Below are 15,728 nucleotides of genomic sequence, written 5' to 3'. Positions count from 1 at the left end.
CACTCTGAGTGATAAAACTCTTATCACTCCAAATGGCACTGACCGGAGTGTGGGATTTCTAGGCTCACCAGATAACAGGGCTGATGGAGGGAATCCTTTGGGCTCCAGAAGGGCGACTAAAGGCCTAAAGGAGACTTGCCGAGCAGTCCCCACATGGTTTGGCTTATGTTCCTGACTGCACCCAGAGATCATCTGTGAAAAGAATTAGATTCTTTTCCACTCCCTAGTGGAAGAATCAGTGAAAATCCCTCTTCTGCGACTGTAGCAAACAAACTTTCCTCAAGAAAAAGCTGTGTTTTGTGGGACCAAAAGGCACCTTTCAAAACAGGTATTCTAGTATCTTTGTTTATGTCTCCTACTTGAGCATCAAATGGGCTCAGTGGGGCTTTCCTGGCAAACTGATAGAGCACATGGCCCTAAGTGACTAAATCAGCCTGAATCCATTTCTCTCCACTGCTTGTGAGCAACACAGATGGTACTGATTCAAGTAAATACACCTCACATGGCAAAGCTTGCTGTGCTATGCATTACACCTGTGCCAAGACCAGAGAGTGGGTTCTGAAAGGTGCTTTCCCTATTGAATCTCTGCGCCTGAATTTAAGGCTGATGAAGCAGTTGACAAAATAAAAAAAAATAATCAAAATTTGTTAGGGAGTTCAATTAAACCATTGTATAGTAAGTATTATTAAGAGGTAGCTGAAATGTTATTTCTCTTGGCCTTGGTTAGTACCAGTGTCTATCTTAGTCTGCTTTGAAGCTAATTAAACCTAAGCCTGCAAGGTTATGTGCAATAATTAAGAAAAGAAGAATTAATTAATAAAATCAAGAAAAATCTGCTTCGGAACCAAAATGTGTAACTGCTTAGTGTAAGACAAAAAAACCTACAACTAGCTGTAGTTCTTCAGGATGTATTTCTTCTCAGAAGAAATGGAAACTCTGTATGGAAATTGAGCAAAATGAACTTCCAACACTTATGGGAATCTTAAGAATCAGTTGAAAAGCCAGTTTTCTGTATTGAATCAACACGAGTGTTCATTCATTATCAAGTTAAGATGTTTTATTTGGTAACAAAGGAAATCTTAGAATGTTTAAATGCTCCTTCACACAGGTTTCCACTCACCCCACCGGGCCTCTTAGGCTTTTTTGTATTTGTAGCAGCTTTGCTTAACAACTCCCTAGAGAAACAGAGAACAAAAGATGACATAGAAATTTTCTAAGAAATAATAAAATTTCTAAAATCACCAAATTAAAAAAAACAGAATTATGAAAAGTTATAAAATATTATGTACTTCTCAAATCGATTTTTTATGCAGCTGCTTTTAATCAAGCTTTCATAATGTTTATATACAGTAAATTTTCCTGTATTTAAAAGCTATGTACAGCTATTGCCAGCCAAAGGAAAGGTCATGTTAATGTCCTAGTATCATTCTGATTGCATGAAGTAAAGATTTTTCTCTCCTTAGCAATTTTTCTTTCTAGTGACTACTGCAGATTTCTTATGCTCTGTTGAAATAGCATGTTACTGAAACTCCTCAGGCAGTACAATTCATGCCAGACATGTGGTTTGCGCCCGACCACGTGTTAATTCTTAAGTACTTTGGAAGTGACACACTGTTTACTTTTGAATTTTGTTCAGTAAAAATGTAAATAGGATGGTGATTTTGAGGGCAGTGACTTCAAGGAAAGTTATGTGTAGAGATATAAAATGTTAGTCAAGATCTCTTCTGATCCAAATGCTAAAGATCAGCAGAATGGAGACATAATAAAAATTTATCTGGTCTTCAAATGGCTTAGCTAATTAACACATAAAAGAAACTAGCAAAGTTGTTACATTCTGTTTAAATTATTCTGTTTAAAATCCCTTACCATGTTTGTACATGGTGTCTAAGCACCATCTAGTCATGGGCAGCTCTTAGAATGGTGTGAAATATCCTCTAAAGCTTAGCAAGAAACTGATCAACTTGACTTGTTTTGTCACCTGGGTTCTTGCTCACAAAAATCAAGCATGTTCATGAAAAGACTAGATTCATGCTTATTTTTAAATACAGGCTTAAAACCTTCTTAACTTCTTACTGAACTGTAACTTAAGGAGAATTAAGCATCTGATCACTTCATAGGCAAGATACAGAAATCACGACTCACTACTGTGAGAAGTTGCTGGGGATTTGCTAGGTGGTATTTTTTGTTCTCTGATCCAGTATCCCAAAATATGAAGTGACATTCTGTGTTTGGAGGTGCCCTGTGGTTGGCACCATGTCAAGCTACAGTGCAGGTGCCCTGTAGCTCTTGTGCAGGATGGCTGCTGGCCAGGGCAGGCTGGCCCGTTTCCCATGGCATTAATTGCTTTCAGCATGCCTGAGCTGTGCCCTGCTGCTCCACTGGGATCCAATGTCTGTCCTTTGTTTCCTGTCCTATATTGTCCTGCAGTCCTTCTCCCATGTCACATTTGTATGTCGAACTATTGTGCAGCACAGCCTGATTTCTTGTGCTGTAAAACCCATTATATTTTCAGATAGAGAAGAACATCTAGAACTGAATTAAATAGTCTGAGCTCTCTGAAGGACAGGGTCATGCATCTCTACCAGATGCTCTTCTAAAGGAGCTTTGACCTATGCTGCACTCTCTCTCTCTGTTTAGATCTAAGCATTCCTATCTGTCTTTGCAAAACCTGAAAATCCTTCTCAGTGGCCTGCTTCAAAGGAAGAGCCCCTGTCTGTGCTCTTTTCATTGCCTTAGACTTTCTATCTGTCCTGCCTCAGTGTAGGCGTGGCTGTGGATCCTGGGGCATGTTAGAGCAGCCAGGAATGGAATGAACTTTGGTTTGAAGATTCAAATGTCCCACATCGGTGCCTGGAAAGATGGACAGGCAGATACCTTCCCTCCTGCCCTCCCTGTTATTTCACTATTATTTTGCCTAATTCTTTCCCTGCTTCATGTGCTTGATAGCCTAATCTCTTCTCCAGTGCCCAGCTCTGGCACAGTTTCATCCTTGTAATTCCCTGGTAGGGCATGGGATCGTAAGATAAACCCTACAGGCTGGCTGTGTGCAGGGGTGTGTCCTGGCAGAGGGGTGCTGGAGAGCATCACTACAGGTCCTCACAGAGTTTCTGCCCAAGAGTTAGCAGTAATGGATAAACAGCAAGCAGGGTACTCTGCGTTCATGTGTATTTTGTCAGAGAGGCTCCTTTTTGCCCAGGCCACCAGGACTACACTTCTGTTTTTGGAAAGGCCTGGTGTAAGCGATCACACTCTTTTTTACCAATCATACCAGTGTATTTATAAAAATTTTTTGCTTTATATCTTGTTCTTTGAAATCTGGAGGCAAGACCCCATAGCGCTTCTTCAGGCTACCTTCTCTTTCAAATCCTTAGCAGGGTTTTCCTCTCAGAATTCTTAATCCGTATGTCCCAAATTACTTTCCTGCAAAACTGCTGCTGCAAACAATACTTCTGCATTACCTTCCTGTAGTGTTGATTCCCTGTTTTCACAGTAGCATTTCAGCTTTTGATTCAAGGAGGACACCCTTACACGAAGTGTGCAAATGCAATAGAAAGTGTTGTCCGGGGTTGCTTCAACTGCCTTACTGCTTTTGGTTTAGCTGGGTCATGACTATTGCATCACTTCTAAACTGCGGCCAAAGTAAATGACTATTTTTTTTGTTCTGCCTTAGTCGTGAACTTTAAAAATCATTCATCCAGCAGCACGTGAACAATAATATTAATTTGTATTGTTTTATTCAACTGCTGCATGAAAGGATGACATCAGTTTTGGTTTTAATTCCTTTGGCATATGTTTCTTAAGACACCTGTTACATGGAAGAAGAGCTAAGGACGTTTCTTGGAGTGGCATCTCCAACAAACTATTAAAATAGTTTGTTCTCTGTTGTGTGTGGTTATACATCCTACAAAAATCTTGTGAATGATGGTGGGCCAGTTAGAATCCAGGCATTGAAAATATTGCAGACAAAATAAAATACCAAACTGTCTCACTCCTGTGCTTCCCCTGACCTCCCCGTTGTACCCAGCTGGCGCTGGAGCCTCTCCTCTGCTCAAGGCTCACATGAACGAGGACTGAAGTGGGACGTGTTGCCTTTCCAAGCGTTGGATCACAGTGTTCCCCTGGAGTTCCTCCGTGCTAGGCTAAAGGACACACGGCCCCCTGGCAGGGCAAGGCAGTGGCTGCTGCACTGGTCACGTTGTGTGTATTGAGCAGAGGCCAACTGGAATAAAGTGTGTTTGCAGGCTGGCTGGCCTTGCAGCGCAGGGGGCTGGTTCACATGTTGATGAGAGAGAGGCAAATGGAAAATGTCCTTAAGAAGGGGAGAAACGGTTGTGGATGAGGGCAGCAGGGGAATGACACTGAGGAGAAGGTGGGAGAGGTGGGAAAGGGTCACTGTATTGGACAGTGTGGGGAGCAAACATTGGGGGAGGTGTAGGAAATACAGTGGGTGTGGGCCCATCCAGTGTCCTTAGGCATTGTCCATGTACCATGTCCTGGTACCTTCCAATACAACAGGAGTTTTTATTTCTGTGACACCCCACAGCAGCAGAAAAGAGATGCCTATTGTCATTCCCATGTCACCATGCTGAAATTAGCCATTCTGGCACCTGTCTTATCAGTATGTTTAATTCCACAGCTTGGACTTTGTTCTTAGCACCAATATTCAGCACTGGATAACCTCACTCTGAAATACAAATGTGAGAGCAGGACCAAAAAGGATCTCAAAGCCTCTCCTCACTCAAAGGCTGGCACAGCAGGTATCTAATTGTACATTGATATGGTAAACTCTGTATGTGATAGCAGAGAGTAGGAACTTAGTGAATGCTTCAGCTGAAAGCAGAAAACTGACATAATGAATTTCTAAGCTAATTCAAAAAATGATCCATAAAGCTCAGACAGGGGTAACTTACATTCCATCCTAAATATGCAGATTACTCAGAGGATGTATTGATGGGCTGTTCTTTAGGAAACCAGCTAGGTTAAACAGGATGCTCTTTGCAACCCTTTTTATGCAATGGGCAGAGCTTTCTATTCATCTAGCCAAACATTTCTGTATAATGGAACTGCTTTTCATTCCAAAGCAAAACATGGGGTTATTTTGTGAGTTTCTTTTTCTGTTAGGAGAATTCCAGGCTTTTTTTAAACAAACAAAAGGAGAAAACTACTAAAAGTAAGATGTGTTGGATGGTGGTTTGCTTTCACTCTTGGGAAGAGAAGTGAAAGGTTTTTAATGTTATTTTCCACGTGATTCTGTAATTAAATTGATATAACACTATCTGTGTAGAGTTTGATGTAGTTCATTTGGAGAAATTTCAAAAGTAGATGTAGGATGGGAATTTAAATGAATTGTCTGTTGTGTATTTGCCTTGCTTTTTTTTACTTTGCCTTTTTTTTTAGTCTTTTAATCAGTTTTATCGGCTCCTGTCTCTTTTCATAATTCTCATTGTGGAATTGGCTGAAGTGTTTGTTAGTGTTTCATGATAAAAATGTTTAAACTCATCTCTCTTCTGGGTGATTTAGGGCTGAATTAACTATGAGAAAGAGGAAATGTCTGTTAGTTGCTCTGTGATTCTATCTGTCAAGTCCAGGACTTCATGGCACATACAAACAAATCCAGATACTTGTGGAAGGAGCTCTGGGTTTTTGGGTTAAATCCTGGTATTGGAAAAGTTGCCTCATCTGTCTAGGCTTAGTTTTTGCCTCTCTAAAATGATGATAGCACTCCAAGTGAAAGATTTCTTTCCAGTATTCATTTGGAAAGTGACCTTTACACTTCTGAGTTTCCTTTGTGAGCCCAGTGGCAGGCAGGTGTTGTGGTGGAAGCAGCCCAAGGAGCTGTGTGGGATGGGAAAAAGCAATGCTGGAACTTTACCACTCCTTCTACGCAGACCACTATGAGCAGGGGTTTTCGTGCTGAACTGAAACACAGCCTGTACTAGACATATTGGGATAACTCTATCCTGTTTGTACCTCCCCCCCAACCCCCCCCCCCCCCGTCTGCGGGAAAGAGGATTCTTTTAGAAAAATATTGTGAGATCTCAAAGTGAAAGGTGTGGGAGGGTATTATTTGTCTTGTGTTTGCTGGAAAAAAAAATTGAATGCAAGAACAAATGGAATGAGAGGAAATGTGAAAACAATAGGAAGAGAAAAACTCTTTTTAGCCTTACAGAGTAGTCATTGATTCATGAAAGCACAAGGATAATTCCTCATTGTACAGCTTTCAGACAACCGTTAGAATATTCACTTTGAGTTAAAGACTAGAAAAATGTTAATGAACTGACAGAAGCCAAAGAAAAGTCAGTTAAAAAACCAGCAGTTAGAGGACTAGACAAATAACTAATAGGAAAAGAGGGGTAAAAGTACTGAAATGGTGGAATGGAGCATGAGCAAGGAAGGAACATAGCTGTCAGAATTGAAAAGGAAGATAAACTCAGAGAAAAATTAATTGCTTTTGTAGCTCAAGTTCAGACAGAGGAATTCTGGGACAAAACCAGAGTTGGACATTTGGTTTCTCCCCTAAAAAGATTTTTTTTTTTTGAAAATCTCTTTTTTTTTTAATCTGGTTTATTCTGAGGGATGATCTAGATAACATGGAAAAATAAATTCTTTCTAAAAATGCAAAACAATGTATTTGAATATGCTGTATGGACAAAAGGTTTTACAGTATCTTTCAGGCCTTCAGTTTTCATGAGGCACAATTAACTGAGTACTGTGTGTAATCATGGTCTTGGAATGTTGCTAATTTCGAGGACAGCTCTTATCTATTTTATGCATTTGTATTCTGCAAAGAAAAACTAAACAGTCACAATTATTAAAAAATGCTTTTCTTAGGTTTAATATTTGTATTTGCCTTTTATAAAATTAATTATATATTCTGACTTATTAAATTCTTCCTTATGAAAGAAATGATGCATAGGATCTTGCCTGGAATAACTGTGGTAAAGTATAATAATATTTTGCATTTGTGCAAAAAGAGTAATTTGAAAGCAGGCCTATGCCAGTACTTTCAGAGAGAAATAATGAGGAGGGGGACTTACTCAAGGTCAGATGGCCTCAGTGAAAAAAATGGAAGTTTTTTGCTTAACTGAAACCCTCTAGGTAAAGCTTTTTTTTTCTTGTTATGAAAATGGAGACTGGATCAGTGCTGTGCTTATGACTTGCATAAACTTTAGTCTTTCTTTCCTAAATTTTTCACCTGTCTTGGATTCCACTGAAAAAGCCAGACTAGTGCTTGTTCGAAACAGCTCAAGCGTTACTTTGCTACGGAGCCCTTTTTGATATGATGCAACTCTCTGTAAATATTAACTGGTGTGACATTGTGGGTGCTCCCTTTTGGGAGGGCTGTGAGTTTGCTGTGCATGAAGTTGCTGGGGATGGGCACACAGCTCTTGCATGCTATATTTGGCAGAGCTCAGGTCCATCCCCCCGTGTACTGCCAAGAGCAACTGGTCTGTTTGCTCCCGCTGCTCCAGGGCCATGGAAGTTGGATAACCTCTCCACTCAAAATGCAAAAGGATGGGGAGTCTCCAGTAGTAAGCACAAAGGTGTTGTTAGAGCTTTGTGCTGCCTTTGTTCCGTGTTTCCATTCAAAGGTCTTGCTCACTGAGTAGGAGAGACTACAGGGCGCGGTGGGGGGGAAGCAGTTGTGAGAGGCACTTTTCTTTTCCTAACTGTATTGCTAAAAGCATGGGATGTGGGGACACGCTACAGGATTGTGCAACAGGAGTTTTTAAAAGACAGCAGTGCACTAGCATTCACTCATGAGGCCCTAAATGGAATGTGAACCACCCGTAAGAGTGCAGCTGGGAGTGGCAATCCTATGAATAGTACTTTGACCACTGGCCATTTTCTTTTGTTGTTTAGCTCTCCCCAGTATCTTTATGCATATAGGTATTATTGTGACACAATATTTAAGCAGCACTTTGGCTGTGCACTGGATGGTACCATATTGAGCTAATGAGAATTAGTAATCCTCTTAAAGTTCTAGTAACCTGCTTGCCATATATGCTCAAAAAGTTTCATACCCATGCATAGATTAGTTTGGAGCTAGTCTTGTGTATGAATTCAGTTGTTACTTAGTTGTTCACATATAATCCTTTTAATTTCCTCTGTATATTATCGTTCACTGTCTTCCAGTGCAAACCCCTCTTGTTTCCCATGTGTTTTCCCCAGTTGTTCTCTGGAATGTTTCCTGTCCTGTCTTGGCCAAGGGCATTTCTGAGGTGTGGAACCTTGATACAAAGCTAGGCTGAGTGAAACAGTTTGAAAAAGTTACCAGCTAGCTAAAGAAAGGGAGAGATGGCCATGGATTGAACCAGATCTTAAATTTGAGGTTACTTCAGACTGGTTCCTACTCTGTATTTCACAGTTGAGTCCAACAGTAGAAGAAAAGAAGTGACACAACCACCTGCAATCCTGAGCTCTGAAACTGCTGATTATGCGGCAGTGATGATTTGTACTGGGGTAAGAGCCAGCTGGCTGTGTGGATGTGGCTTTAGATTGCTTTCTAATAAATAACACTTAGTATAGCTCAGCTTGGTATGAACAGGAAGTGCCAGGCAGAGGAACTGTCACTCCAGAACATGAGTCAGAAGATGAAATTAAGGACTGACATAGATGCATATATTTCAGTGCCTTCACATTTGGCATCTCTGCACAGGCAAATCATCTAATAACGGCTCCCCTCACATACCTTGTATCCACAGGAAAACAGCTAGTGTTGTCTTGAGTAACATATGGAAGACATAGGTGAATGGTATTTTTAGCCTAGCCAAAAATAATTTTTGCATGCACTTCATAGATTGGTGTAGGTTGGCTTTAGTCATGTTTTTTAGTGCTTGCAACTGCTCTGCCCACACCTCCTCAGTGACTGACACAAGCTTCTTTCCTCATCTTTTAATTGGCAGACTTGCCTTTCTTTTGCCTCATGTAAATTGTGAACCATGAGAAGCACCTTGCCTTTGAATGAGTCCTCATAGAGATGATGGCTTCAAGACTGTTTTTATTGGGGTAAGTTCACAATACAAGACTCCTCATATTTCTAAACACTAAGAACGTTAACTTCTTTGGGCAAATCTGGGTTCTGTTCTGGTTAAGTAACTGCCCGGGCAGATCACTGTGATTTTAATAACACTTGGGGGTGATAAAGTTTTACCCACACAGAGACCTAAATGCAAGAGAGGGTCAGAAGTAACAATTTGGTGTCTTCTATCCAATGAAGGTTTGTTCAGTATCATTTGTTCTGATTTGGGAACTTTCTTTTTTTCCTGTTGACCTTTTATTAACTGGTGGCACAGAAACATTCAATGTCCTTTGTTCTAATTGTTGTCCCATTTCTGTATAAAATTTTTTCTGAGACATATCCCAAACCATATAGACTCCTTTCATTGCCATGACAACAGCAAGGCATGCCAATGTTAGCAAAGTCTGCTGGAAAAAGAGAAGTCAGTAAAATCAAAACATAGTTAATTGAGGTATTTCATATATAAATTCCCATTTTCTATAATGATCCAAAATTATCCTGCATTGTGGAAAAGTAGTTAAGAACAAGCCCTAGATAAATAGCATAGCTTCATGCTGGATGTTGGTCTTGTCCTAGGCACTGTGTTACAAAAAAAGATCTTACAAAAATAGTGAGAGTGGAATTGGTCATAGCCCTGGTGAAATGTTTGGACCAGAAGAGGATAAAGAGTTAAATGTGGTTATTAAAACAATAAAGGATAATTACTAACAGTTTTAGGAAAAAAATTGATGTTAAATTGTGCATTGTTCTTTCATTATCATACCTTTCTATTCATTGCCTAAGATTAAAAGTACATTTGATGGGATTACATAACAGTACATTTTAAACTAATAAATAATGCAGCAACTCATGCAAAGTAATAGGGAATCATTGATGTAAAACAGGTCTTGTAGAGCTGAATGCTGGAAGAAATCTGCCTTATTCCAAGTGAAGCTGGGAAGGAGGAAAACTGTAGGTGGGACTTGAAAAGTCTGCAGTCATCATGAAGGATTATTTCTGTTTTAAAAAAGAGGTGAGAGCACAGAGATAACAGAGGTACCATCTACAGCCTCCTTTCCCTTGAAACCTCCATGATCGTATGGGCTTTCTCTTGGCTTCCCTCTATGCTTTGAAGCTAAGATGGAAACTGTTTTGGAAATAGAAATGGAGAATGAATGTCCTGCAGTTGGGGGCATTATCTGCCCCTAACTCTTGAGATTTGTAGTTTTGAATACTTCTGCTTATACTTGCTGTGAAGAAGGGGGAGAGGATGAATGATGTTGCCCACTGAAAAGCTGTGATTCAGGTATTCCTGGCCTATGTTTAGGATTGTCTCATAAAACTCTTCTCAACTTTTCTTGTTACTTTCACCCTGTTAATATATAGCTGCAGGTGGCTGGAGGGTTCATCTTTCCTCTGGTATGTCCTCAGGGTACCCAAATGAGTTTCAGGAGCCTCTGCAATTTCCAAAGGATGCAAGTGCTGTGTTTTCATTTAATGATAGTTGACTCTCCGATGAGGTGGCTGAATTGTGGTGACAGCCATAGGTAGTGTCAGAGCAAATGTAGACTTGTTCCCCTTATTTATATCCTTATTTTCAGACCTACTGGTGCTACTGTAGGCTAGAATGCTGTTTGCTTTGGGTTCTCAGTAATTCTGACAGTACTTGCCTGCTTAGTACAGGGTGATGCAATAAGCCTCCTTATCCTCCATCACTTGCCATGCTGGGTTTTATTGGAGTTCAGAAGGTCCCGAGTCCAGCTGGCTGTAGATGCAGACAGTAGCTCAGGCATTGGGGCTCCAGCTCTGAAAGAGAAACTGTGGAAGTCACTTGACTTACCCAAGATTGTAGCTAATATCAGATATTATCTATCAGTTGCTATCTAATAAACAAGCTTCATGTGAGAATTCACAAAGATGAATAGCAATGGTCCTCCAGTGTAACTTAAATTCTGAGATCAGTGACCCTGAGGAATCAGCCCCTACGCCTGCATCGAGCCCTACACCTGCATCCATGCAAATGGCAAGAGGAGAGCCCTTGACTCTCAGTACTGCAAAGGGATTGATGGGCTGGGTCAAGGCTTGAAAAACAAAACAAGAAAACCTTGTGGTTTTGTGAACTTTATATTTTAAGTGTACATAACTTAAAAGCATTAGACATTTGTGAACCTAAGAAATTCCTTGAGAACTGTACAACGCTTGGCTGCAGGTAGAGCCTGCAAGCCATAAAAGCTGCACTTAATGATAAGGTTTTGTCTTCATGTTGTGGCTAGTGGGTGTGGGGCATGTGAGCATGGAGAGGAGTACGCACTGCTGAGTGTGTCTGTTTTTTCTGCTTTCTCTTCTGTGGAATGGCAGATCTGCTGGACATGAGTGCACTGAATGTGTTTTCATGTATCTGTGGAATTTTTAAGATTTATTTCTTACACAGCATCCTTTAACTGACATATTTGCAATATTTAAGGAATCATTTAAAATGTTTTTATAATTCACCCCATTTTTGATGGTATTTGTTAGCACAGGTGGTCTCATCAACAAAGAAGCTGCTCATTCACAGCAGAGTTTGAATATGGCTTTAGACAAAAGTTTAGCTGGTGTAGTTAGAGGTACAAAACTAAAAAGAAAATCTTACAACTTATTGAACAAAAGTAGATTGTCTTGACCATTATCCTGTGGGTTGATATTACATGAGTAAATTGCTGACAGAGACTTATTTCTTAGTCTGTGTTTTTTAGCTGCTTTGGGGTCAGACTTTTCAAAGCAAGGCATTTGGGTTTTATTCCAATGCAAAAAACTGTGAATCCCTGAGTAGCCTTTTAGGTGGCAGAATGAAGAGCCATCAATACCTGGAATGTGTCTCCAAAGTGGCCAGTGACATTTAGTCCAATTTTGGTTGGAACTTGTGTTATGAAATGCAACAGTCCCTCTGGGAAGCTGAACTCTACCCTTAGGGACCTCCCCTAACACTTCCTAACTCAGAGTAAACCATTAAGGCTACTGGGGAGAGATCTGGGAAAGATGGGCCATAGGACAAAGACATAAGGATGGGATCTCTGTTCCATTGGTACCATGTGTCTGAGGCCAGCCATGAGCCCATGCCGTGGGAAGGAAAGGCAAGAGCAAGCACAGAGTAAAGTGTCCCCAAATATTGTAGGGCCTCTTGTGGGTTGGGGCATTTTTCAGCCAGAGGGGATGTCTTTGGTAATCTGTGATAGATTTTCTTCTTCCTTGTATTTCTCCAGTCTCTTTTTGAGTTGAGGTAAACTTTTACTACATTTTGTCCTGAATCAAGGTGTTCTACAGCTTAATTATATGTGAATGAAGAAATAATAATTTTTTTCCTTGTTCTAAAATTTTCATCTACTAGTTCCTCTTGTTACCGTCTAGCTCTTTTAGTGGCAGAGTGTAAACAGTTGTTCCATGCTCACCTATTTCACATCACTAATCTTCGTAAGCTTCCATTGTATTCCTACCTTAGGCTGATGTACCACAACATATGCAGTCCCTTCTTGCAGTTTTCCTCTTGCTTCTTGTCAGTTTTCCCACTTATTTAGTCATTACCAATGTCTACTGATTTAGTCATGACATCCCTAATATTGTGTGGACTTTACCAATTCATGTGGGTATAACTGAGATTTCTCATTGTGTTGTTTCTTGCCACTGTGGCCTCACTGATCTTGGCATGCTGTTGTTTCTGCCACCATCTAAGTCTGTGACAGTCTTCACTGTGTACTTTAGCTTACTTTAGACTGGGAATTTCATTCCTCGGTGACAGTTTTACTATTTGTTGTTATGCTGTTCATTTTGTTTAAGCAAATGCTTTAATATACTCCTGCTTGTCCACTGATTCGTTCTGCCTTTTCTGCACTTTTAATCCCTGCATACAACATCCATTTCTCTTGTTTTCACTGACTGTCAGGGTCCCCACCTAAATTAGGTGCTTCATTTCCCTGACCCGTTTCTTTGGTCGTTTTTATGTAAAAGCATTTGTCTGCTCTTCCTCTCATTTGCAGAAGACAAATGAACCCGACCGTTGGGGCACTGTCTCCATTCCCAGTGCCAGCAGCCGGCTTCCATTTTGCCGGGACGAGCCCTGTCCGCCGCAGGTGCAGCCGCCGCTCCGCCTTCGGCGGCGAGCCGCGCGTGCCCGCGCACGGGAGGCACCCGGCGGGCGGAGGCGGGGAGCGGCCGGCGCTCTCGCGAGAGCCGCGCGGTAGCCCCGCGAGATCGCGGCGGCTCCCCCCTCGCGTCATGTTTTCCCTGTGACAATCCGGGCCGGGAGGACGCGGCTCCCGGCGGGATCTCCGCGCGCCGCTCCCCGCGCCCCACCGGCCCCGCGGGGCTCCCGGGCTGAGCTCCGCCGCCTCCCCCCGCCGCTGCCTGGTGAGCGCGCGGCCGCGCGGGGCTGAGGAGCGCGGGCAGGGGCGGGAGGCCTGGGCGAGTCCAGGGCCGGGGGGGCCCTCCCCGCGCCCTCCCCGCGCGACAACACCGCGGGGCCGCAGCTGCAGCCGCGGCCGTCAGTGAGCGGGGGAAGCTGCAGACGGGCGTGAGGAAGAGGGGAGGCAGGTGGGGCCGTTCAGGTGTCATTGCCCTGTTGCTGAGGGTGGGAGAAGGACGGGCGTCCTCCGGCAGCTCTTCTCTCTCCGTGGGGGCTTTTTGTGCCTCTTCAAAGCTCTATAAACTACGAATTCTGCATTGTGCTTCGGCTGAGGTCCTCGGAGCCTGTGCTTTTCCCTATGAACCTCATGAATGCGATTGTAGTGTGGCCGTGCATTTTTCCTCTAAGTGTTAAATGCATCTCTGGCTATGTGCATCCCAGGTGGACCTGGCAGGTGTCACAGAATTAATCTGAAAATTGTCATGTTTGCCTTCATCAACTGTGTGCGTGACTGTAGGTAGGTGTTCCGTGTATCTCCAGACCTGTCGTCTGAATTGCACCGTCTTACCGTGGCATGTTTGCTGGCTCTTACTTGCAATACTGAAACGTTATATGTATACTTTTTCTTAGAGATGTTTTATTCTGTATTTCAAAGTGAAGTCTTAGCAGGTGTTTTGTTGTTGTGTTTTGGGGGGCTTTTTAACTGCATATGGCTAATTTAATTGAGGTATTGCTATATACAAGCTGCTTTTCATGGTTTTTTTTAAGGGCAGAACCCTATTGTTATGCCCTCTTCTTTTCACAGTGTATATAGGAGAGGTTTAGTGCAGGTGAAACATTTTTATTTCTGTTGTCACATACCTAAGCTGATTGTTTCCTCATGAATGGTGTAATTTGCTGTAGCTGGGACCGTGTGCTCTGTATACATATATACATATCCTATATGTCTGTGTACATACCCGTGCGTATTGTCTCATGAGGTTGATCAGATTTGTATTTTAGCAGAATGTTCTATGCTGGTATTTCATAATAAAACCTCAGAGGTCTAAGTTTACATGTCCTGAATTTAATGCTCCTTGTTAGAGACCCCATATATACCACATCTGCTCCATTGGGATGTGGGGCTGTGGAGGATTTGTATCTCCGGGTTAAGTCTCACGTAGTTTTGGGGAAAAATATAATAGGTATTTAATCTGGAAGGGTAGGCTGTATACCTGGTCAGTCTGTTACTGCTTCCCCATTCTGAGAGGAATTGGTTATTTTGCATGAAAGATTAAAAGCTGTACAATGTTGTGCTACAGGACAGAAGGGCAGTGCCAGTCTTTGGTTTCCTTGTACCTATGAGGAATTTGTTGGGTAACTTTATCACAGTGGTTGTTTTAAAATGAAACATCTTAAAGCTTTTTGTCTCTGAGTACAGACCTGGAGTATTTCCTCTCTGCTCCTATGTTCTTACTTAAATATGTCGCATATGTTTTGTTCTTTGTCTGAACATTAAGACTAAACATGTTTTTGTGGTTGGAAGTATATAAGTTGAAGGGGAAGTGGGAGTGTTGAATTTTTTTTTTAGAAACTGTGTAAAGCAGGTGTTTATCTAATTGTTAATTAAGCGTAGGGATGTAAAGTCTTTGATTTATTTTTGCCGCGGAACTGCTTGGCATAGTAAGAATATAACACAGCATTTTAAAATTCATTTAATCATTGATTTGAAAAACAGTTTACCGGTGAAAACTTGTTCTTCTGCTGTTTCAGAACTGAATTAAATGGATAATAATTGATTAGGAAGTGGTTTAAGTGACTTGACTAAAGATCTTGTTTTGGTTTTGCCTTTAATTTACCAATTTGAGGTAGCCATAATCTTTATTTTTTAAAGAAAACAGTACACTTTATGCAGGTGCTCTGCATATTTTGAAGTATCAGTAATGACTGGAATAGGACTATTTTACAGATGGAGAAAGCTACGTGTGAAATCAGGAATAATATTTGTGTTTGAGTAGTAAAATCATGTATGTTTAAGTACTTTCATTTAAGAGATAAACACACGTGTAGTATTCCAGTCTTTCTTTTTAGTGTAATTATTCTTGTAATACTCATGGGATAGAGATGCACTTATCCGCATTTTAAAAATAAGTAATGGAGACAGAAAATATATGTATTTCAGGTAGACTTGGTGGAGCAGGCATTTGATTTCTGGTCATAGGTTGTTAGGAAGTCATTAGCCTTTCAATACAACAGTCTTAGATCCTGGCAGATACTTAATCTTCCTCTGTTCATGTAACTCAAGAGATTTTTATCTTGTACTGGTGTGTTTTAGTTAAAGGTAGGATGCAGTTCTCTATGGCTGCTTTG

The 15,728-nt window shown here is 41.4% G+C and overlaps 1 protein-coding gene across 10 annotated transcripts in view; it reads left to right on the top strand.

Moving 5' to 3' along the window:
• The window catches only part of HERC1 (HECT and RLD domain containing E3 ubiquitin protein ligase family member 1), a 101,855-nt gene that overhangs the window by 5,206 nt on the left and 80,921 nt on the right, over positions 1 to 15,728 (top strand). For 9 of the 10 annotated variants that reach the window (XM_048317531.1, XM_048317534.1, XM_048317526.1 and 6 more), the window contains exon 1: positions 13,278 to 13,384. The exons of the other annotated variant lie outside the window; for it this stretch is intronic. The gene's annotated coding sequence lies outside the window, so the exon portion shown is untranslated. Of the gene's footprint in view, positions 1 to 13,277; positions 13,385 to 15,728 lie in introns of those variants that run through there. 10 annotated transcript variants of the gene reach the window in all.

Source organism: Corvus hawaiiensis, chromosome 13, assembly GCF_020740725.1.
Source record: "Corvus hawaiiensis isolate bCorHaw1 chromosome 13, bCorHaw1.pri.cur, whole genome shotgun sequence".
NCBI classification, from domain to species: Eukaryota; Metazoa; Chordata; class Aves; order Passeriformes; family Corvidae; genus Corvus; species Corvus hawaiiensis.
This window is presented reverse-complemented; position numbering and strand designations above follow the sequence as displayed.